Below are 23,964 nucleotides of genomic sequence, written 5' to 3' on the forward strand. Positions count from 1 at the left end.
ACCAACTATTAAAACACATGCACTCTGACAGTGCCACTTAATAAACAAACACTCTGATGCTGTCACTCACTGACCATAAAAAAACCTCTGACAGAGTGAGGGGTGCCACTCATTGACCAGAAAAATACATGCAGTGTGTCTGCCACTTCTCACTGAGCATTAGATACATAACTCTTACAGTGTGAATAGTGCCACCGACTAAAAAAACAAAAAGTGCCACATTGCTTGCGCCTTAACCTGACTTGCCAGATTTGATGTTTTTCAAGGCAGAATTTGCACCGCACTGCCCAATGTATCCTGGACAGCTACCTAGAAATTGTCTTAATGTAACACAGACCCTACTTACACAAGAATGTTACTTCCTGAGGAAGATCCCTGCTTGATCGCAAAGGCAATCTGGAAATAAATATGACTTAAGGGGTCATCCCAAGTTTGCCGGTATCCCATTAGTAATCCCAACGGGACACCGGCAAATTGACCTACCGTTTCTGCCGCCTGATATCCCGGTATTATCAGCATATTACAGGCGGTGGAAGGAGCGGTAAATCCCCATTCCATGGAGTCCCATAGGAATCCATTCGGATCTACCACATTGAAGAGTCTATTGTCTCTTGTGCTAGATGGAATTACCAATAAAGATCTCAAACCAAATAACCAGACCGACTCAAGGAATGTGGCAAAATACTACTTTATTCTCAATTTAATGAAACTGGGTAAACTGGCAGACATCGACTGATGCTCGCACACTCACAAACTTGATTACACAGAGGTCTTATACTACAATATGCGTAATTTATGACGCCATCCTACGTGGCAAACTGGAAAACCTATTGGTGGGAGGGATTGGTTAGAGGAACATATCTACTTATAGATTACATATTGGTTAGTACTTCATTGGCTGCCCCTTATCTGTAGTACACACCTTGAACTACCTCTAAATATATTATACTGACTATAGCAGACACAATTACAGCAGATTGGTCTATGCAACATTGTATAGCAGGTTGCCCCATAGACCCACTAATTGGTTGGTATTCCCACCCAACCTTGGACTTTCAGCTCGACTAGCAGCATGTAAGCGAAACAAAACCCAGGTGCCTGAGTCACGTCAGGTTACTGCCCACTTTCCCAATTAGTTCATCATCTCTCATCAGTACAGCCATAAGCCAAAGGTTCCCATCTGTAGTGGGCCTTGTAGTCTTCTCTCTGTTCTGGGACATTCAAGGGAGTATGATCACATCACTGTCTTCATCCGCAGCTTAATGAATAGCCCCTGTTTTCGACTTCTGCATCACGTGTGAAGAGACCACACATTTGCCCATTTTGACCTCCGATTTACTGCTATTTAATTCAACTATGCTGGGTGTTATTGATCCTTCTGGCCTCTAGACTTGCTCACTCCTTTTCGTAGGAGACTTATCCATTGTTAATGGTCTGATATTTGGCTCTCGTATTCTGTCTCTCTTTGTGCTTTGTAGCTATTTCTTGAAATAGCCTCCTTGATCCGAGGCCAACATAAACTCCTCTTTGTCCTGCAGACAAACAGTTTTCCAGCGTCTCCTGACTCTGCAGCCCTGGTCTGTTTCGGGGGTAGTAGGAATGAATCTTTACACAAGCCGAGATCCATTTCCCTATCATGGACGTCCTTACCACATTATATTCTCCTCTATAGCGAGCTTCTATATTTCCCATCAACCTTACATTGCTGCCTATTTATACTTATTGGTCAGCAAGTTACTTCATCTTCTTTTTGCATATATGATTATTTTATCATTTCGTACATGTTTCTCTTCTCACTTCAGTTACATTGTCACTCTTAAGTATTTACATATTGTTTCAGTATGTCCTCATAAATCTTCTTCATGACGTCACTATGCCCTCGTCAGATGCCCAATGGTGTGTGCAGACATCCCTCCACTCTATCAGCGCAGCAGTGCAGGAGTACATTCAGTATGGTTGTCTGATTGCATATCGTCTTTCATACACTCGTTACGGAATAAGGACAACACAGGGGGTCCACATACAGCTCTTCTGCTGCTGTTCCAGTATAACGGCGGTGAGCGGGGGGCAGGGGGAGTTGAGGTATATGTGTCTACCTGCTCCTCTACACAATCAGCAAAATAATGCCCTCTAGTGGTGACATGTGCGCTTGCATCAGATTTCCATATCCTTCCCTAAGCTTTATATACGGATTTGGGGTGAATGGGGTTAGTCGGTCCTGGGGAAGAAAGAACTACCTTGTGCTGTGATGTAATTCACGTGCTAATGATGATTTGGAAAGGGAACCCAAAATACATACTTGGTACTTGCCCTTGAACTTCAGAAAACAAAAACCAACCTAGGATTTTCCAGAGATATTGACCAAATAATTAGGCTCAGGGGGTCATTAGAACTTTTTGCGGTAGTGCAAAGTGCAGGTAACTGTGCTGGTACAGGTTTCCCGGGGGGTGAGGGTGCTGTCAACGATTTACCTCCTGTATTACTGGCAATGGTAATACTGGCAATTCCCTCCATCGAGTGCCATGGGACTCCTGAGGAGAAAATCGGATAATCTCCTGCGATGCCTTCTGTCCACTTACAGGGATGTGCCACAGAACAGAGTAGGGTTTAGCCCCTTTGAACTTCTGTTTGGACACCCTGTGTGAGACCCCTCAGTCTAGTGAAAGACGAATGGGAAAGCAAACCCTCATCCCCTATATGAGATGTGGTGGACCATGTACTCGGCCTTCAGTCTAGAATGGCAAAGTACATGGAAAAGTTGACAAAGTAGTTAAAGGCCAGTCAGGAGCTGATGAAGCACTGGCATGACCAGAAGGCCACAGTGACAGTCTATACTCCAGGCCAGTGGGTGTGGATTATGGAGCCTGTCAACCCCAGTGCCCTCCAGGACAAGTGGATTGGGCCTTACTGTGTGCTGGAAAACTTCAGTGAGGTGAATTGTCTAATTGACGTGAAGGGACCTAAACAGGTGTGCAGGGTCTTTCACAGCAACCGGCTAAAACCCCATCACAGCCGGGATGACTTGGTCATGGCATTAGTGACAGGTGGAGAGTCCGATGAGGAGGCCAATCTCCTCCCAGACCTCTTGCACACTGAAGCCACAGATGGGTCAGTTGAAGGTGTCAACCTTCAGAACAGAAACTGTTTACTGGGACAGTTTCCGGTCTGTTTTCTCTCACTCCAGGTAACACAGATTGCTGCCCCCTTGATGTGGCCACTGGAGACAGTAAGCCGGGGGAAGAGTAGGATTCACTGGATATCCGATAAGGTCAGGGACACCATGAAGGAGGACGTTTCCAAGATGTTGTCCCTTGAAGAGAGAGAGCCATCCCCCAGTCCCTAGGCTAGCCCAGTGGTACTTGTCACTAAAAAGACCAGTGGTGGGAAGACTGAAGTTTGCTTTTGTGTGGACTACAAGGGGCTCAATTTTGTCATGAAGAAAGATGCTCAACCCATTTCGCGGCCAGATGAGCTAATTGACAAGCTCAGCGCTGCCAAGTACATGAGTACCTTTTGACATCACAGCAGGGTATTGGCAGGTCGGCTTGACAGATGGAACAAAAGAGAGGTCAGCATTTTCAACCCAGGACAGACATTATCAGGTCATTGTGGTGCCCTCGGATTGAAGAATGCCCTGCCACTTTTCAGCGGATGGTTAATCAGTTTTTGTCATGTCTGGAAAACTTCAGTGTTGCCTATTTAGACGACATTGCTGTCTTCAGCCACATCTGGGAGGATCACTCATCCCACCTGAAACAAGTGCTTCAGGCACTGCAGAATGCAGGTCTGACTATCAAGGCCATAAAGTGTCAGACAGAGCAAGGCACATTGACTTATCTAGGCCACCTGATTGGTGGAGGTAAGAAACAACCTCTCGAAGCATAGGTACCGGCTGTGAAGGATTGGGACATCCCCACCACAGAGATGCATTGAAAGCCTTTTTAGGTCTCACTGAGTACTACCGGTCATTCATCAGGGAGCATGGGACCATTGCCATGCCCCTGAATGATGTAACTTTCAAGAAGATGCTGACGAAGGTAACTTGGACCCCCACCTGTCAAACCTCCTTTCAGGGTTTAAAGGATGGATTGTGCAGGGCCCCAGTTCTGAAAGTGCCAGACTATGGTCAGTAGCTCACTATGCAGACAGACACCTATGATTTTTGGATTGGAGCAGTGCTAGCGCAGCTGAACTCTGAAGTGGTAGAGCAACCTGTCGCCTACATTAGCAGGCGCTTGACAACAATGGAAAGTACCTGGGCTTTTGTAGAAAAAGAAGTGTTCGTGTTGTGTGGGCCCTAAAGAAGCTGAAACCCTACATCTTTGGGTCTCACTTTACGATCCAGACAGACCACTGGCCTCTGCGATGGTTAATGGCCATGCAAGGGGAGAACACTAAGCTTCTGCATTGGGCCATAATCCTACAGGGATTAGATATGGACATCCAGTACAAGCCAGGCTCCCAGCATGAAAATGCCGATGGCCTCAGCTGGTACTGTCACCTTGATGATGAACCACACCCTCAGTAGGGTGGTGGTTCACATGTTGAGGCTGGTGGGCATGTGTGGAATTCCATCATCTGCACGGAGAGTGTGCACTCAACTGGGGTTTTTGATATTTTTTAAAAAAATTGAATGATGGGAGATAAATCTCAGAAAATGTGTGGGGCTAAAACTCACACATTTTCCTATGCTCACTGCACAACAAAAACATAGATCTGTGTACTCTGGTGGGACACAGCCTACAGACACAGTCCTCCCTGTCACATTTAGTTGGAATGTGTCAGCCAGGAGTACATGAAAGCATCAAGAGGATGAGAGCAACACCCTCCTCCTGCCATGGCCAGCCTAATTAAATGTAAAAGGCTCCAAGAATTCGCTCTGCCCATTGTCAGTTTGCTGATGGTGGCGCATACTGATGAAAGTTAATTGAAGCAGACCTGTGGGAGGCCTTATCATAGAACTGACAAAAGGGGACAGGAAACCACCACCTCTTTGATACGCAATGTGTCAACTTGAAGCCAACTCCCACCCCTCTGTATCAAGGGCAGTGAATGGCATGTCTTGGACAACTGTTTTCAGAGGGAAGACGTATGTGATTTGATGAAGACCGAAAGTCTGTTCTCACCACAAACTCCAAGGGAGTTTTGCACTTATAGGAGGAGCCACAGAGAGCTCAATTAACCAGAGAGACACTTTGAACCACAACAGACAGGAAGATGGGTGGGACATAATAGTACATGTTGTCACCCCTTACCTTTCCTGTTGCAAAGCTCTGTTATGACCTCACACATAACATAAGATCGTTGGTGGGGACCCAGGATTGGTTCATCAAGGTAGGCGCAGCCTGCAACAATCACTGGGGCCCACTTGGCTTTAAAAGAGGGTTCAGCACCTCTATTGGCAGATCTTCCGATGACTTCGAAAGGAGTAAGAAGATGGATTAATTTGGACCCTGGCTGAAGGTACAGGCTGGTTTACAGCTTCCGTCAGTGAAGGAAGGCCAGGATTTCCAAGAGGGAGGCAATATCCCTCTCCTAAACATCTCCCAGGAAACAGAGGGAGATACCGCATTCAGAGGACCCATCCAGCAGGTCCAAAAGCAGTACCCAGCCAGCACACAGCGCTCCCTGCAAGGTTCTGCCAGCAAGCGTCCTAGGTGGGAAGTACCAGAGAGTCTCTGAACAAAAGACAAGGCCGTTGCCTGCAAAACTCCCCTCAGCTTTGGATAGTCTGCCTTAAAGGACAACACAAGCCCTGCGAAAAATCTAGGCAGAGTGCCACGACAAGCATCATCCAGCGTCCATCTTTTAAGGATATCTTCGAGGCATTCGAGCCCCTGGAGCTGCAACTCGCTGCTCTGCTGATTGTTGTCACACCACAGTCATTAAAGCCATTCAAGAAGCCTTGGCCAGCATTCCAAATCTGCCGACCAGCATAGAGTCATCAATTCTTGACCAGACTCACTGTGTAGGCCAGCCTGCAGCCGTCCGTCCAGCCACGCTTGCTGAACTACCTGCCGCCTGATACCCACAGCTGTCTCCCATCTTGAACTCTGTTGCAGGAGCTGCAAACCGCCCTGGAACCGACTTGACCCTGTTGAACATCAAGATCATCTCAAGCACCAGGTACATTGTTGTTCTGTCCCCCTGGTCCTTCTCTGAAGGCCTCCAGTGACATTACGACTCCTTGCTGCCTTGGTGTTGAAACCAAATAACCTGGAACAGTTATGACTGATTGCTTTACCAAGTACCCTCCTGTCAGTATCCAGAGTGAACCCCTTTCCTCCGTGAAACTGTCTGTCATCTGTGTTCATTTACAGGGTGGGTTTTATTTTGTACTGTGCTAGAACTGTCTGTTGTAATAATATTAAAGTAGATATTTGTATACAACTTTGACTGGACAGTCTGTTTTTTTTATCATTGGGTAATAATTGTATTTTTGCCGCGTTGCAACTAATCAACGATCCACGACCTTGCGGAATCAAGCCTGCTGTTCCGTCCACGTTACCAAAATTGGACAATGAGGTTAATCATTTATTTGTGTTTCCAATCTGCTCCGATCCCTTCTGGTGTACTAGAGGTTTGGTGGTGAATAATGATTAAGAAACTGAAATTCATTCCTGGATCACTGGTGTCCAGGAAGTTGATTTGTCACAGTGATGCCCTTCAGATTGAAGAATGCCCCTTCCACTTTTCAGCAGATGCTTAACCAGGTTCTGTATGGTCAGGAAAATGTCAGTGTCGTTTATTTAGACGACATTGCTGTATTCAGCCACTCCTGGGAGGATCACTTATCCCACCTAGAATAAGTGTTTCAGGTGCTGCAGTCTGAAGGTCTGACTATCAAGGCCACAAAGTGCCAGATAGCACAGGGTACAGTGACTTATCTGGGCCAACAGGTCAGTGGAGGCAAGAAACAACCTCTGTAAGTGAAGGTACACGCTGTGAAGGATTGTGATATCCCCACCACAGAGACGCAGATGAGTGCCTTTCTAGGCCTAACCGAGTACTACCAGTCGTTCATGAAGGGGTATGGGATCAAGAAGATGCCGAAGAAGGTAACTTAGAGCCCCAACTGTCAAACATCCTTCGAGGATATAAAGGATGGATTGTGCAGGGCCTCAGTTCTGAAAGTGCCAGACTATGGTCAGGAGTTTATTATCCAGACAGACGCCTGTGATTTTAGTTTTGGAGCAGTGTTAGCACAGCTGAACTCTTAAAGTGTAGAGCAATCTGTCGCCTACATTAGCAGGCGATTGACAAAAAGGGAAAGGAAATGGGCTGTCATTGAAAAAGAGGTTTACACGGTTGTGTGGGCCGTAAAGAAGCTGAAACCCTACATCTTTGGGTCACACTTTATGATCCAGACAGACCATCGGCCTTGTCGATGGTTAATGGTCACACAAGGGGAGAATCCTAAACTTCTGTGTTGGGCCATATTCCTACAGGGATTAGATATGGACATCCAGCACACGTCAGGCTCCCAGCATGGAAATGCAGATGGCCTCAGTCTGTACTTTTGCTGTGATTATGAACCAGAACCTCAGTAGGGTGGTGGTTCACATGTTGAGGCTGGGAGGCATGTGAGGAATTTAACCATCTGCACGGTGTGTGTGCGCTCACATGGGCTTTTTTAAAAATGTTATATGAAATTGAATGATGGTAGATCAACCTATGGAAAGTGTGTGGGGCTAAACTGCACACATTTTCTATTCCTCAACGCACAACATACACTTAGACCTGTGTACTTTGGGTGGACACAGCCTACAGGCGCAGTCCTCCCTGTCATATTTAGTTGGATTGTGACACCCCAGAGTACTTCAAGGCATCTCAAAAGGGGGAGGGCAAAACCTTCCCCCTGCCATGGCTAGTAAAATTAAATAACAAAGGCTCCATGGGTACCGTCAAGCCCCTTGAGCTGCAACCGACTGTACCGCTGACTGTTTCCACACCGCAATCGCTAACGTTGTCCAAGACACCTCGACCCGTGCTTCAAACCCGCCAACCAGCACTGAGACAATGATTCCTAATCCTGAGCCGCTGTGTAGGCCAGCCTGCAGCCGTCCCTCCAGTCTTGCTCGCTCCCGTCTTAAACTCTGTCGCAGAAGCTGCAAAGCACCCTGCAAGCGACTCTACACTGTCGAGCACCAAGAACTTCTACAAGCACAAGGTGCATTGTGGTTCTATCCCCCCGGTCCTTCTCCGCTGGCATCTAGTGACATTTTACGACCCACTGCTCTCTTTGTGCTGAAATTATGTATCCTTGAAGTATTGCGATTACTTTACTGACTACCCTCCTGTCAGTATCCAGAGTGCATCCCCTTTTCTTTTTGAAACTGTCGATCCTCTGCATTCGTTTACAGGGTGGGTTGTATTTTGTAGTGTGCTAGAACTGTCTGTTGTGGTAATAATAAAGTCGATATTTCTATACATCCTTGACTGGATAGTCACTTTTATCATGGGTAATAATTGTATTTTCGCTGTGTTGCAACTAACCAACGATGCACGGCCTTGCAGAGATAAGACTGCCCTTCCATCCACGTTACCAAAATTGGACAAGGAGGTTTATAATTTATTTGTGTTTCCAATCTGCTCCGATCCCTTCTGGTGCACTAGAGGTTTGGTGGTGAATAATGATTAAGAAACCGATATTCATTCCTGGACCACTGGTGCCCCGGAAGTTGATTTGTCACAGTGATGCCCTTCAGATTGAAGAATGCCCCTTCCACTTTTCAGCAGATGCTTAACCAGGTTCTGTATGGTCAGGAAAATGTAAGTGTCGTTTATTTAGACGACATTGCTGTATTCAGCCACTCCTGGGAGGATCACTTATCCCACCTAGAACAAGTGTTTCAGGTGCTGCAGTCTGAAGGTCTGACTATCAAGGCCACAAAGTGCCAGATAGCACAGGGTACAGTGACTTATCTGGGCCAACTGGTCAGTGGAGGCAAGAAACAACCTCTGTCAGTGAAGGTACAGGCTGTGAAGGATTGTGATATCCCCACCACAGAGACGCAGATGAGTGCCTTTCTAGGCCTAACCGAGTACTACCAGTCGTTCATGAAGGGGTATGGGATCAAGAAGATGCCGAAGAAGGTAACTTAGAGCCCCAACTGTCAAACATCCTTCGAGGATATAAAGGATGGATTGTGCAGGGGCTCAGTTCTGAAAGTGCCAGACTATGGTCAGGAGTTTATTATCCAGACAGACGCCTGTGATTTTAGTTTTGGAGCAGTGTTAGCACAGCTGAACTCTTAAAGTGTAGAGCAATCTGTCGCCTACATTAGCAGACGATTGACAAAAAGGGAAAGGAAATGGGCTGTCATTGAAAAAGAGGTTTACACGGTTGTGTGGGCCGTAAAGAAGCTGAAACCCTACATCTTTGGGTCACACTTTATTATCCAGACAGACCATCGGCCTTGTCGATGGTTAATGGTCACACCAGGGGAGAATCCTAAACTTCTGTGTTGGGCCATATTCCTACAGGGATTAGATATGGACATCCAGCACACGTCAGGCTCCCAGCATGGAAATGAAGATGGCCTCAGTCGGTACTTTTGCTGTGATGATGAACCAGAACCTCAGTAGGGTGGTGGTTCACATGTTGAGGCTGGGAGGCATGTGAGGAATTTAACCATCTCCACGGTGTGTGTGCGCTCACATGGGCTTTTTTTAAAAATGTTATATGAAATTGAATGATGGTAGATCAACCTATGGAAAGTGTGTGGGGCTAAACTGCACACATTTTCTATTCCTCAACGCACAACATACACTTAGACCTGTGTACTTTGGGTGGACACAGCCTACAGGCGCAGTCCTCCCTGTCATATTTAGTTGGAATGTGACACCCCAGAGTACTTCAAGGCATCTCAAAAGGGGGAGGGCAAAACCTTCCCCCTGCCATGGCTAGTAAAATTAAATAACAAAGGCTCCATGGGTACCGTCAAGCCCCTTGAGCTGCAACCGACTGTACCGCTGACTGTTTCCACACCGCAATCGCTAACGTTGTCCAAGACACCTCGACCCGTGCTTCAAACCCGCCAACCAGCACTGAGACAATGATTCCTAATCCTGAGCCGCTGTGTAGGCCAGCCTGCAGCCGTCCCTCCAGTCTTGCTCGCTCCCGTCTTAAACTCTGTTGCAGAAGCTGCAAAGCACCCTGAAAGCGACTCTACACTGTCGAGCACCAAGAACTTCTACAAGCACAAGGTGCATTGTGGTTCTATCCCCCCGGTCCTACTCCGCTGGCATCTAGTGACATTTTACGACCCACTGCTCTCTTTGTGCTGAAATTATGTATCCTTGAAGTATTGCGATTACTTTACCGACTACCCTCCTGTCAGTATCCAGAGTGCATCCCCTTTTCTTTTTGAAACTGTCGATCCTCTGCATTCGTTTACAGGGTGGGTTGTATTTTGTAGTGTGCTAGAACTGTCTGTTGTGGTAATAATAAAGTCGATATTTCTATACATCCTTGACTGGATAGTACCTTTTATCATGGGTAATAATTGTATTTTCGCTGTGTTGCAACTAACCAACGATGCACGGCCTTGCAGAGATAAGACTGCCCTTCCATCCACGTTACCAAAATTGGACAAGGAGGTTTATAATTTGCTTGTGTTTCCAATCTGTTTGTATCCCTTCTGGTGCACTAGAGGTGTGGGTTTGATTGATGGCTTAGAAACCGATTTTCATCCCTGGACCACTGGTGCCTCGGAAGTTGATTCGTCACAGCCTTCCACTGGGGAGGGTCTACAGTTGCATTTTACGTGGGTGTTTGAAGGGCCAGTCTTGCGCTGCATGGTGCTCCTTCTAATAGTACCTTAGTCAGACGCCTAGAATGACTTTTCTGTACAACCAGTTCTGATTTCTGCACCCACTTTGTAACTATTGCCCATGTGCTGAATATTTAAGGTGTGAGATAGAACACCACTGCAGGATATAGCACCATAATCTTAATATTCATTCACAGTCAGGAAGCTTGTAGCTCCCTTTCCATTATTACTTGTGCAAGGTACCTGGTCCTGGAGGCAGCCATAATAACAATTTTTATGCAACCCTGAATAACAGCGACAAATGATGCATCTACAAAACGAAGGGCGGCTCGTGCAATAACCAGGCTCATTATCATCAATTATATCATCAGGGCCTTAAGTGGCACTGGGAAGTGAACGGGGCCCATCAATGGGGCGTGGCCTAACGGTAGGGGCTCGCCTACTGGCTCGTTAGGCCATGCGCGCTTGATGAGCCCCTGTTCAATGGGCTATAGGCACCTCCCCAGTCAGCCTTTTGTAGAGATCAGCACCGTCTCCCCTCTGGATGAGAGGGTGCTGATCTCTGCATTAATTTGTGAAAGGCTTGCTTGGCAGGGTACAGCCCCTCCTCCTTTCAGCCTTGATGGTGGTGCTGCCCCTCGCCAGGCTGGGGAGGGGCAGCATCACGGTTAAGGCTGAAAAGGAGAGGCCGTTGGAAGCTGAGGCCTTTTCTCCTAAAGCCTGAAACTCCCACAAATAAGCGGGAGCAACATGCTTTAGAATTAAAATGCCTCTCCTTTCAGCGGCCTCACCTTTCTTCCATAATGGTGGTGCCGGGATGCCTTACAGGTGTGGCACACCACCATTATGGATTAATGCTATTTATTTTCTGAAGCCTGAAGCTCTAGCACATGAGCAAGAGCTTCAGGCTTTAGAAAAAATAACCTTGTCCTGTTGCAGCCAGGGCTGCCATGGGCGATTAGGGAGCCCCGGCAGGGCCACTCCTCAGAACGAGATTTCAGAAACCTACCAGGGCTCGGCCCCAGCTAGCTCTGGCCCACTTAAAGCCGTGTATACCATAGACTCTTGTTGCTACTCATCTTAAGAGCTGTGATTAGCACGGCAACCATGGCCGCGACAGACGCTGCACATTAGCCGGGTCTATGGAAAACACACAATAGCCTTCAGAGAAAAATATCCTCTGGGTGACTTGGATCATGCGCTCTCTCTCTCCAGGCACTCCAGATATCAGCCCGGAACCTTCTGTTCTTGGTGTATCTCTAGTCCGATACAACTCTTTTAAGCTGGATCCTGCTCCCTAGTAAAGTGCCTTAGAATTGCACATTCTCCCGCTCGACTCGGACATGATGCTTTTTCATGGGAACGTTTAGACGTTTGGTGTATACTGTGCCACCAGGAAGTAGTCGTGTATCTCACGTGAATGGTTTTGTTATCATTATCAATTGCCAACCAAACTCACCTGATGTGGCCTGAGCCTTCGATGACAAACAGGCGCGGTCCCGGTTTTCCACTTGCACTGATTTTTACAGATAAATACAGACGAAAATGAATCTGTTTCCAATCTGTATATATGTTAAAAAAAAAAAAAATCTAAAAAAAAACGACCGAAAAGGAGATCTCGGTCTCGGATGCTTGTCAGTCATGTCTTGCAGCCCTCTGGCTGTGAAGGCTGGCAGCATGGAGCACGTGTCCTATTAAAGCTGTTTAAATGCCTTCTGTGATCTGTCTCAGGACGTCAGCCTTCACACAGGAGCAGCTGCCTGACTCCAAGATGACAGGGAAACTAGGCATAATACACCAGCACCAGGCTTGAGGAAGCAGCAACCAACGACACGCGTGTGTCCCGCTCTTTGGCCATCATCAGTGCAGCGCAAGTTGACTTCCTTGAGATTGGGGCACATTTAACGCATGTATGTGATTGGGTGCTGCATTGTTGAGAGCTGTCAGTCTTGGGTTGAGAAAGCTATTGATAAAATAGTACTACTCTATAAGCCAATGAATATTTTTGCATGGAGCACACACACAAGGTGGCTCAGCTAATTTGATTACCCATGATCCATTGCTCTGCGTGGCTCTGCTCTGGAGGTATACTTCCAGTGATGTCTACTAGGTGGTGTGTGTTATTAGCTGAAATGGCCATTTTACTGGCATTATAGGAATACATTGTAATTGTTTTTTGCAACCCATGTTAATATTGATGGTCTACGTTAAACACATAAGTTTTGATATCATGACAAAATATGAGACTCCTGTGACCCATTTGAGTGTTAAGTTCTGGGATATCCTTGGGTACGGTCAACCATTTGAATGTCCTCCTGTTTGTTTGCAACTAGTCAATTAGTGTATTAGTTTGTGTTAGGGTTGAAAGGAAACCAACCATAGTAACTTACATTTCACTTACAATAAAATACAAAATACAATTAGTCATTACAATAATTAAAGAAAATTAATATAATTAGATAGCAATACAACATTCATACCATCTCTCACATTAATGAATGCTAATATTTTCAGATTATCGGTGGCTAGGTGCCCACTTCACACACATTTCAGTAAACATTTCAGAAGCGTAAAACCAATCATATTGCATCCACCAGCATAAAAGCATCCCTCTTTCCAATGACATGGCTTTATTTTGATACACAGAGGTCTAATGTAAGCAAATGGGCTCCTGTGAATCCGCCATTTTGAGCAGGCTGCTTGCTCTTGATTGTGTTCTTCTTCTGTGTTGCTGTCCCTGATCAAGTGATGACACCCAGAGCAATTTGAGTCACGCAATACCTCACAACTAATCCAGAAACAATCACTCACGTGCCAACAAGTGGCAGCAGTGCTTTATGCTGGATGAGAAATCCACGAGTTGGCAAACAATATGTGGGTGCATGGCCTTTGACGAGTCTGGTGTACCCTAAGAATTACAAGTAGCTAAGGACCCTTCAGAGAACATATGGCCTCTGAGACTGAAGTAGTCACCTCAAAGATGTGGAAGAATATCGCCACCTGGCAAGAATAATATCTATTTTACAATGAGTGTTACGTTTAATAAATCACCAATAATGGCCTAAAATATCAAATATTCAAATATAAAAATCAAATCAAAATAGTTCAATTCAGGTGCCAACCACTAAGTTATTTGCCGGAAATCCATATGTATTATGTATTAACTAATTAACTGTATTAACTAATTAAATCATTCTAACTGTTGGGTGTCCTGACCCACGTTTGAGCTATCATGCTGCAACATTTGGTGCTGTGGGCTTAGAAAATCCAAGATGGCCAAAAAGCCCACATGTGCGCCAGAATCCAGGAGAACCACGCAGTTTGTGCACACTAAAATGGTTGCCTAACTTGCCACCCACCAGTGCGAGCAGGATGGGCTGGGGTGCCATGAGTGAAATGTGTGCCAAAGGAAAAACCACACTTTAAAATCACCTTTTGTTTCCCTGAATGCCAGCTCAAAATGCCTATTTTCAAACACTGCAACACATCCAAAAATCTCACTGAACACCAGCTGACATCTGGCAGAATTAAGTATGTGTGCATACTAAATCTGGGAAGTTGAAGAGCCCCAAAACAATGTTCCTAACAAGACTGGCTGAGCTCTGCAGGTCTGAAACTGGATTTAAAACTACCAAAAATCGAAAATGTTTAAATTAACAGAGTGACCTACTTTGAGTGTCACATAGTTTGTCACTATTGAAATGTCATAGTTTTGAACTTAGAATCAGCATTCTAGCTGCATATGTAAAAATTGTCTTGACTTAAACTGGGGAACAAAAAGTGACATTTTATCTGAAACCTGGCTTAATGAAACTGAATTCTGCCTGACATCTACCCCCACAGGAGTTAAAACCTGCTCAGCCACTCTTCCCCTTGCCAAAAGGAGTTGTCACCTCTCTGATTAGATTAGGGGTGGAGCAGCTACAGGGAGTTGAACAAAGGCCTGTCCTGGGCCCATGCAGATGGTTTATTAGGGTAGTCGTAAATGGCTTCCTCTTGAACAATGGGCCTTCCAGGGCCCAGGCAGATGGTTTATTGGGGGGACCGTAAAACAGCTTCCTCTTGGCAGAAGCTGGGAGGGGCAGGGTCTCTGAGCTTGGCAGAAACTGGATAAACTGGTTTCTACACCATGTGACCTGAAAAGACACACCCCTGTTGGCCAGAATATGATTTTAAGAAAGATGTATAACTCATGGTGCGGACTTGTCAAAATTATTTAAATGATACCATAATTCTTGTGATTTTTCTGTGCACATTTTAAGACGCGTTGGGAATTTGTGTGATGTTCTGGGGCAAAACCCCGCTATTTATGGATACTACAGACTCTGTGTTTAAGCTAGAGACATGGGAATTTACTGGAGTATGTATGGAGAGGCCGTGTATATGTGTATAATTTTTAATGAAGAACCAAGGTTGCATAACCCACTAAAATCGAAAATGTTGCCGTTTCTGAATGCAAGCCCTCAGGAAGAGCAGATTTGGGACAGAGACTACCTCATGTGATAGGTAATATGTACATGCAATGACAAACCACTATGTATTTGAGAAATGTGTATTTTGACCAAATATAGATTTGTGGGCAAACTGACCAGGGGAGGATCCTCTGACCCATAAAACCTACAGCATCACTCTGACTCACAGTTCCTTCCCCAATCATGGGAGAGGGGAGAATTGGGCCAATGACAAGTTGAAAGAGGGGCTGGCTAGTGATGCTGCACACACACCCACTTTCAAAAGACATAAAAAGAGCCACTGGAAGCTAGAGAGGACATTCAATTCCATTTGCTGCGGAGCATGCTGATCGACGATTTCACATCCAGAGATCCAGACTTCAAATCCATCAATCTCCAGAACCTGTAGCAGTACCTAGAAAGCAGAGCAGTATCCAGAATCCAGAGAGGCTAGACCAGCAGAGCAGAGCTGACCCAGACCGCTGTTCGCAGAACCAGAGAGCTGACCCAGATCACTGTGAAGTGCCGAGACCAGAACCGGAGTCCAGTCCAAAACCTGACCAGATCCGTGGCGAGGCCTATTTTAAAATATATTGTGAGTACCTAGCAGAACTGTGCAGAACCAATCTCTTAGTTAAAATAATCTAATCCAAACTATTTTAATCTAACCAGAACTGCCTCCTAGAAGTTGTCTCTTGTCATTTTGCAAAGCTGTCACCTGTCATTTTCTAGCTGCAAGCTGTAACCTGTCGCTTTGAACTTTTCAAATTTCAAATCCGAAAAAAAACTACCTTTATTTAATCGTCCGTATCTCTGGAACCGTTTGGGCTAGGAACTTGGTTTAACTTTCCTCTGAAAGCTTAGAATCTCAGCTTTTCAACGCTTAGAACCGACTTCCTACTCCTTATACTTTCTCCGCAATCACGATTCTCGCACCCGCGAATTTTGCCGTGATTTGCGATTTGGCCCGATTTCTTTACTTGTAATAAGATAGCTGCTTTTGCCTGAACTACTAAATTTCGTTTGCCTCTTAAGAACCATCCCTGAATCATTGCTAGAGTGAGCCTGGATTAATATTAACTAGATACCACTCACCCTGAACCTCCTGAAGGGAATTAAAAGCATTTTCAGCCTATTTCTCACTGCACTGTCACCATATTCAAAGCACTTGGGTCTGTGTTTCAAAACTCCTATCTGTTGTATAAGCTGCTGGGGGGGAATTGTACTGAACTCTATTTGATTGCATTCCTAAGAACTGAGTCCCATTCTATTCATCTCCTTACATTGCATTAAGGGGGGGGGGGTGAATTGTCCAAGAAAGTGATTACATTGTCTTTTGCTGAAATCCTATCAAGTTATTTTCTGTACTGCATTTCATTCCACATTGCATCCATTTGAAACCATAAAAGTATTGTTGCTATCGTATCAATCCTATAACCACTCATCATTGATTATAAAGAAGTGTGCTAGTGCCGGACTATCCATTATTGATTACTGCTCAGATTAAGTGTGATATTCAATTATTAATTTATTATAAAGTGTGATATATATATATATTGTTTAAATTATCAAATAAACTGTTTAAACTTGCACAACAGAACTACTTCTTGGCTCAGTGGGGGTCAGGGGGATTCCAAGAGAGGGGTGTTATATAGGGGTAGTCATCCAGAACTCATGAACTGGACGTAAAGATATATCAATAAGGGTTTCCATTCAGTATCCCAGACTAGGCATTGACTTAGCTGTAGTGTTGAATTGAATCCTCTTACAAATTGGGGGCTCGAGCCGGACGTTTGGGTTAGATCTATCACTTGTGCAGATTAATACAGCGTGCCAGCTGACCAGATAAACATATCTGGTCGGATCACCACGCTGTGTTACGCTGTAAAGCACTCCTCAAAGGAACGCTCTAAGGAAAAGGTCTGTTTTGCAAAAATAAAATACAAACTTCTGTAAGTCAGGACAGAGACCAATCTCTAGAATGACGACCTTAGTAGACATGAAAATAGCCAGAGAGCACTTCTTACATAAGTTATTTGTGAGAGGTGAGTGGACTCACCAGGACCGCATGGTCTGGTTGCAGGCCATCACGCAACGGGTCACTGAAACAGGGTCAGATATATGGAGGGATCACGGTCCCTTACATGCGGCCCTGAGTGAACTTTACATGGCTCCTAAAGCTAAGGATGAACAAGACAAGATGGTTAGGATAGCGGCATACCTGTACCTATATATGGGAGACATGCAGGATAAATGCACTGAAAGCCAAGATCTGGCGAATAAGCGACAGATGGCATTAGAGAAGGTCCAATCTGATCTGGACTCTACTGAGCAGAGGCTGCACAGAAGCCAGGAGTCCGAAAATGAGAGTAGACAGCACATCATTAAAATAAAGAAGGATATGGATATCCTGCAACAGGAAAAGGCTGACCAGGATACCAGAATTCTGGCTTTGCAGAAGGAACGCCAAGACAGTTTGGACTCCCTACTGCAGAGCCAGAAAAAGCTGGAGCAATAGATCAATTTCAACAGGGCATGCACAGAGCAGGTAGCCACCCTGCAAATCCAACTAGACAGAGAGAAAGAGGAGAGCAATAAACTGATCCTGAAAGACCTGGATACCCAGGCAGAGTTTGATCAGGAGTGCCAGAAAGCTGGTGCCTTCCAAAGGCAAAGGGACGACCTGACGGCACAGATGCAGACTCTTAGTCAGGAAAGGGACACCTTAGGCCAGGAAGTCTGCCACTTAAAAAGAAAAATGGAAGAAAATCACCTGGCCCACCAGGGACTGGGTGACCTCCAAAAAGAACACCAGGACTTGCTAGAGCACACCAGGAGGGTGGAGGAGACTCTGGCAAGACAGGAGCAGGCCAGTAGGGATGGGACTCAGGAGGTAACCCTCCTGCAGCAAAGACTGGCCCAGTGCTCCAGGACCAATCAGGAAACGCAGAGAGAGAATGAGGCTCTCTGCCAGCACAATGATAGGCTCCAACAACAGGTAGCGATGCAGGAGAGACTGATAGAGTCTAGTAAGGCCTTAACTGAGGAACTGAAGGCGCAGGCTCTTGCATTGCAACAGGGAGCATGGGCGGATAGAGACAGGTTCGCTGGGAAAGGGAAACTCCTGAGCATAACCTCAGGAGCCCTAGAACCAGAGGCCTTTATCTCTCTCAGTCCCTGGACTCTGCCACCCCCATGTCCCCGGGCGCACATGAGCACTGGGCCACAGGGATGGCAGATTACTATCCAGCCAGAAGCATGGGGCTCATAGGCCAGTACCTCCCAGGAATGGATGGGCGGGCATCCGGGTATGGGCACCCAAGCACAGTGCAATTTAGTGGGGAACCCCAGGAGAATAGGCCCATTAAGGGCATCCTGAAAACTTCTGCCCAGTTAGGTCAGTGGGGGGGGGTACCCATCAAATCCTGGCAGCAAGGAGGAATCTGAAGACTCCTCTGAACGGCGCAGGACACAGAAGACCAGGTCCCCACATTCTGCCAGCCATTCCCAGGCTCACAGAATCCGGGAAAACCTGGAAGATCAGACAGGAACCTCTGGGAGCAGTGCCTCTGAGTCAGAGGTGAATGGACCAGGGTTACCCGAACCAAAAAGGCCAATAAGGCAAAAAGGGCCTTGCTTAAGGACCCATTGAAACAGATTAAGGCAATCAGGAGTGTCATCACGCCTTATCATAAGAACGCCAAGTACTCTGTTTGGGAACACTTGGAGCTCTATGAGCAAATGATGGAGACTTTTCATTTGAAGGACAGCCAAAGCTGTATCCAATATGTAAAGTGGACATTCTCCCCAGAGTACTCCAGTTTCTTTGCGGGGCTGGAGGACCAAAATCATTCAAGGTGGTCCACCTATAGGGCGGCCATATTAAAACATTTTTCTGCTCACAGAAATCCCCAAGAGGCTCGCAAGGCAGCCTACAATTTGCAGTGTGGGGAGAATCAGGGCCCACAAGAGTTTGTGCAAGAATTAAAGCGTGCTTTTGCGCAGACCACCAGAAGGGTGCGCACAGACAGCAGAGAATTTATCAATACTTTTTTCCATGCCTTGCCCAAATACATCATGACCCAGCTTGTGAGAGATTTTCACGAGAAAAGATCTTTAGACTGGGTCATTGAACAGGCTACCCGGATCTATGAGGTGCAGAAGCCTATCGAACATAAAAATAACGCGCCGAAAAACCCCAAAACCAACAGCACCCCTGCTGCTGCCAAGGTGGCAGAGGTAAAGGTTGCCCTCGTTTTAGATTTGGAGATGGGGGGGCCTAAAAACCTGCCTGCACCAAATAATTCACAGCCCAAAAGGCCCTCGGGCCAGTCACAGACAGGGAGTCGAGGAGGTAGTCCCACAAATGGGGTCCCCCGCTCCCCTGACTATGTAAGTCCCCGCTACAAGGGAAACCGACCAATCCTGGGTTATGTGTGGACTCCTCCAGCCCAAGGAGGGGGGTCCAGCCAAGCACCTGACCCGGGGAACTTCCCTCCTAACTTCCCCCAGGAGGGCAGAAATTCTCCAAATACTGGGCAGAACTTTTTCCCCAGGTATCCGCCCAATTTCCAGCCCCAAAATCATCCATCCTTCTTTCCCCAATTCCCTGAGCCCAGACGACCTAATCCGGGAGAGGGGAGGCCAAGGGTGGAGGGGTACCCAAATCTTCCCAACCAGGGGTACTACCAGAGAAGGGATAGCTACCCTTCCCGGGATCAGCCCAGGGGAGAAAATAGAGCCCCGTATCAGCCTGAGCGGGTTTCCCAGTTAGAGCGCCAGGTCCAAAATATGGCACGGGATCTGGGTCACATACTGAGGGCTCAACAGAACCCTCAGATGAGCGTGCCACCGCAGAATGCCCCAAACTCTGGACCTGGTGCTCCAGAACAATGACGGGGTCAGCACCCCGATAACACACTGGTTCCCAGGGAGGAGGCACGAGGGGAAGGGGGGTGTAAAGCCTTGGAGGAAGCTTCCTTCTCAACTTGTAAACAGCCCCTGGAAAACCAGGAACCGGAAACAAAATCTCCTACCCCTGAAAGCCTGCCTCCCAAGGAGCAGAGGGGGGGTAGGAGAAACAAAGGACCCAAACAGACCCACTTTGTGGAGGAGGTTCAGGTCTTCCAATTTGAGGGAGAGGGATCCTCAGAAGATCCTGGGGAAAGGATCTTCTCCTTCAGAGATGGGGGAACTCCTCCCAAAGAAAAATGGGTCCCAAGGGATGTCAATTCAGACTGGGGAGATATGGAGACTGAGCTACCGCCGCCCATCATCTCATCCCAGAACCCACAATACCGAAATCCCCTGGTTCAAACCCATCCTGATGACTGCCTCCAAATAGGGGGGGGGCGGCCCAGAACCGGAACCAGGGGAACCCACAATGGCTCTGATCTCCAGTTGCCAACTTTTTCTTTCAGATTCCCAAGGTTCTCCACAGAATTCTGCCCAAATCTCTTCGCTAGCAATGTCCAAAACCAGAAAGTTAGCCCACCAGTTGTCCAAAAATGTGCATTATCTGTGCCCCCTTGAGGAGAAGGAGGGAAGATACTATGCCCCGGTACAAGTACAGGGGCAGGGTACAATTTTGGCACTGGTGGACACTGGATCCCAAGCTACCCTTCTGTCCAAAAGGGCCTTTGAGGAACTAAATGCAGGAAGGGGGGAGAATTACCGAATTCCTCTCACCTCTCTTCCTGGACAACTGCAGAACTTTGACGGGAAGGAAATTCCTGTTGAGGGTACTGCAGACTTGGACATTAAAATTGGGCGACAAGTTGAAACACCCAGTCATAGTAGTGACTCCAGAGGGCACCCCTTGTTTACTAGGGAATGACCTCCTGAGAAGGTTGTCACCTCTAATAGATTGCGTAAACAAGGTCCTCTGGACCCAGACTAGCCGACCAATAAAATTAAAACAGAGTGTCAACCATGTTAGTTTAAACGGCACTTGCCACATGGTTGAACAAAAATCTGACCAAGTAGAATTTCACTTCCAGAACAACCAAATTCCAGATGTGACAGTAATAGCAGTAGGGCAACAGACTGGTGATGGGGGGTCCTCTCTATTTCTGAAAATCAACCTTCCTTCCAGTTTAAGGTGGTATTCCACACTGGAAGGAAACACCCTGAAATTCTTTACTAATCCACAATCAGAAACTCCCCCTCCTATAGTCCAGAAAGATGTGAAATCAGCTCAGAGCCTGGCTGATATTCAGCAAATTAGAGAGCAGTTGTTCACCCCTGTCCAGTTAAATGATGGGAAGGACTCTGTTCTCGCTCGAGTGTGTGTGAACAACAGTAAGAGCTTCATCAGCGAAGCCATGTTCTGCCAACTCCCAAAAGATCCAGCCATTCCCACATTCAAACTGATAGACAAATGGGAAATGGACCTGGAAGCACCCAATTCCAAACATCTCCTGCCAAGCAGGTGTATGCTCAAAATCTCCATTGGCAACAAGAGCATAGTCCACAATTGTTGGGTCGTGCGAGACGTCACTGCCGCTTTTTACTTAGGCAGTGACATTCTCAATCGCTTTGCCATTAGTTTGGACCTAATAAACTTCAAAGCTTGGTCCCGATTAGCGGATAATCCCTTGGGCTTTGATGATCCAGAAAAAGCATTTAGGTCAGCTCAATTGCTACCTTATGCAGTTGAAATTCAGATTAAAGAGGAAGTCACCATCCCAGAAAGGACCCGACAATTCTCCCTGGAAGTGAAAGTTAAAAGAGGACAACATTTGAAAAACCCTTATGCTTATATACATCTAAATGCTTCTCTCCAACAGCAAGGGTTGGGGGTAAACCCAACTCCATTAGTCAACACAGAACATGACACCATTCCAATAGAGGTGGATAACAGCGACTTAAAGAGTATTACTCTAGCCGCAGGCACCATTATTGGAATGGCGGTTGATGACCGACATTTTTCCATTGATCTAGGAAATGAACTGTTAGGACCAATCCCCAAGGACTGTTTTGACAGTGACAGTGAGGACAATACAATACCAGACAGGATTTTTACCCGGCATGGGGGGAACTTCCTGGTGTACACTTCCTGCCCCTATGGTAAGGAAGATGTGACTTGTGACTTCAGGAGGGATGAGGTGATTTTCCAGGTCCATGAGGGTTGCCTTTCCCACCTGAGGCCTCCAGTCCAAATCAGCACTCTGACCAGGGACTTCTCCACCCAGCTGGAGGAGGCCGCTGAAATAGCCAAACCAGAAGTCTTTCCAGGCTTCAGGAAGATGGTGGAAGAGAGAGTCAACCTAGCTGATGCCTGTGTGACTCTGGAACAAAAGCAAAAGTTGAAACAAGTTTTCTTGGATTTCCAAGATCTCTTTGCGGTAGACTCATATGACTGTGGTCGCACCGACATCCACACAACAACAATCCCCACGGACCCTGGCATGACTCCAGTGTTTGTGAAGCAATATCGTTTGCCTCTCGCATCCATGGAGTCCCTTACTGAAATAATTAAGAACCTTGAGTCCCGGGGAATAATTCGTCCAATACACAGCACCTTCAATAATCCGGTGCTGGGAATACTGAAGCCAAATGGCCAGTGGAGACTCTGCGCCGACCTCAGGGAGCTCAACAAACGGGTCCATACTTCCCGATGGCCTCTGTCCTACATTGACTAAGGGCTGGCCCAGATCCAGGGGGCACAGGTATTCACTGCAATAGACCTGACCAATGGATACTGGACTGTGCCTGTCAGTAGGGAGGACCTACCTGGCTTTTACCTTTGGGGGCCAACAGTACACATGGACCCGGACTCCCTTCAGATACCTCAACTCTGGCAATGAATTCAACATTTTCCTACACAAGGCCATGCCCGACCTGGGTGCAAGGGGTAACCTGGCTTATGTAGATGATGTCCTCATCAAAAGTTCATCTGTGGAGGAACACATAGCGGAGATCCGTTATGTTCTGACGCAGTTGAGGGCCGCCGGAGCAAAACTTTCCTTTCAGAAAGCACAGTGGTGTAGAACCCGTGTTAATTTCTTGGGGCATGAGATTACTCCTCAGGGTCTCTGTCCCCAGGAAAAGAAAGTGGAAGCCCTCCAAAAACTGAAAGACCCCACAACTCTGCGGGAACTAAGGAGCCTCCTTGGACTGACTAATTACAGCAGAAAGTTCATTGAGGGCTACGCAGAGATCACCAGACCCCTGATTCATCTCTTGAAGGGGGGGGTCAAGTGGGAATGGGGTCCAGAACAATCCGAGGCAGTAATGCAGCTCAAAAGAAGCCTCTCACAAGCGCCTTGCCTAGCTTACCCTGTCAGAAACAAGGAGTTCTTCCTGGAGACAGGGTTCTCTAATACGTGCTTGATGGCAGTATTATACCAAAAGCATGACAAGGTCAATAAAGTAATCTCCTATGCAAGCAAAACTTTATCCTCTGTGGAGGAAAAATTCAACAATTGTGAGAAGGCACTCCTGGCAACGGTGTGGGCATTGAAGAATTACTGCCCGTTCATCCAGGGGGAACACATCATAGTGGAAACTCCACACCAGCCTCTGCAATATCTCCAAAGTGACAGAATCCGGGCCGGAAATGTGAGTAATTCCCGAATTACTTTCTGGATTCTGTCAATGCAAGGCTTTCCTGTGGAGGTCAGATATGGCCAAAACAAGAAGAGTCCCCTCGCGAAAGGTCTGGCTGACTTGCATGATTGTGCAGAGTAAACTGTCTCGAGGACGAAAGTCTAAAAATAAAGGACAACATGGAGGCA

The 23,964-nt window shown here is 46.7% G+C and overlaps 1 protein-coding gene across 5 annotated transcripts in view; it reads right to left on the bottom strand.

The window, feature by feature from the left end:
- GRIK5 (glutamate ionotropic receptor kainate type subunit 5) overlaps nucleotides 1–23,964 on the bottom strand; it is a 1,788,232-nt gene that overhangs the window by 212,015 nt on the left and 1,552,253 nt on the right. The window lies entirely within an intron of this gene.

This window comes from Ambystoma mexicanum, chromosome 1q (assembly GCF_040938575.1).
Source record: "Ambystoma mexicanum isolate Mex_15411 chromosome 1q, UKY_AmexF1_1, whole genome shotgun sequence".
Lineage (NCBI taxonomy): Eukaryota > Metazoa > Chordata > Amphibia > Caudata > Ambystomatidae > Ambystoma > Ambystoma mexicanum.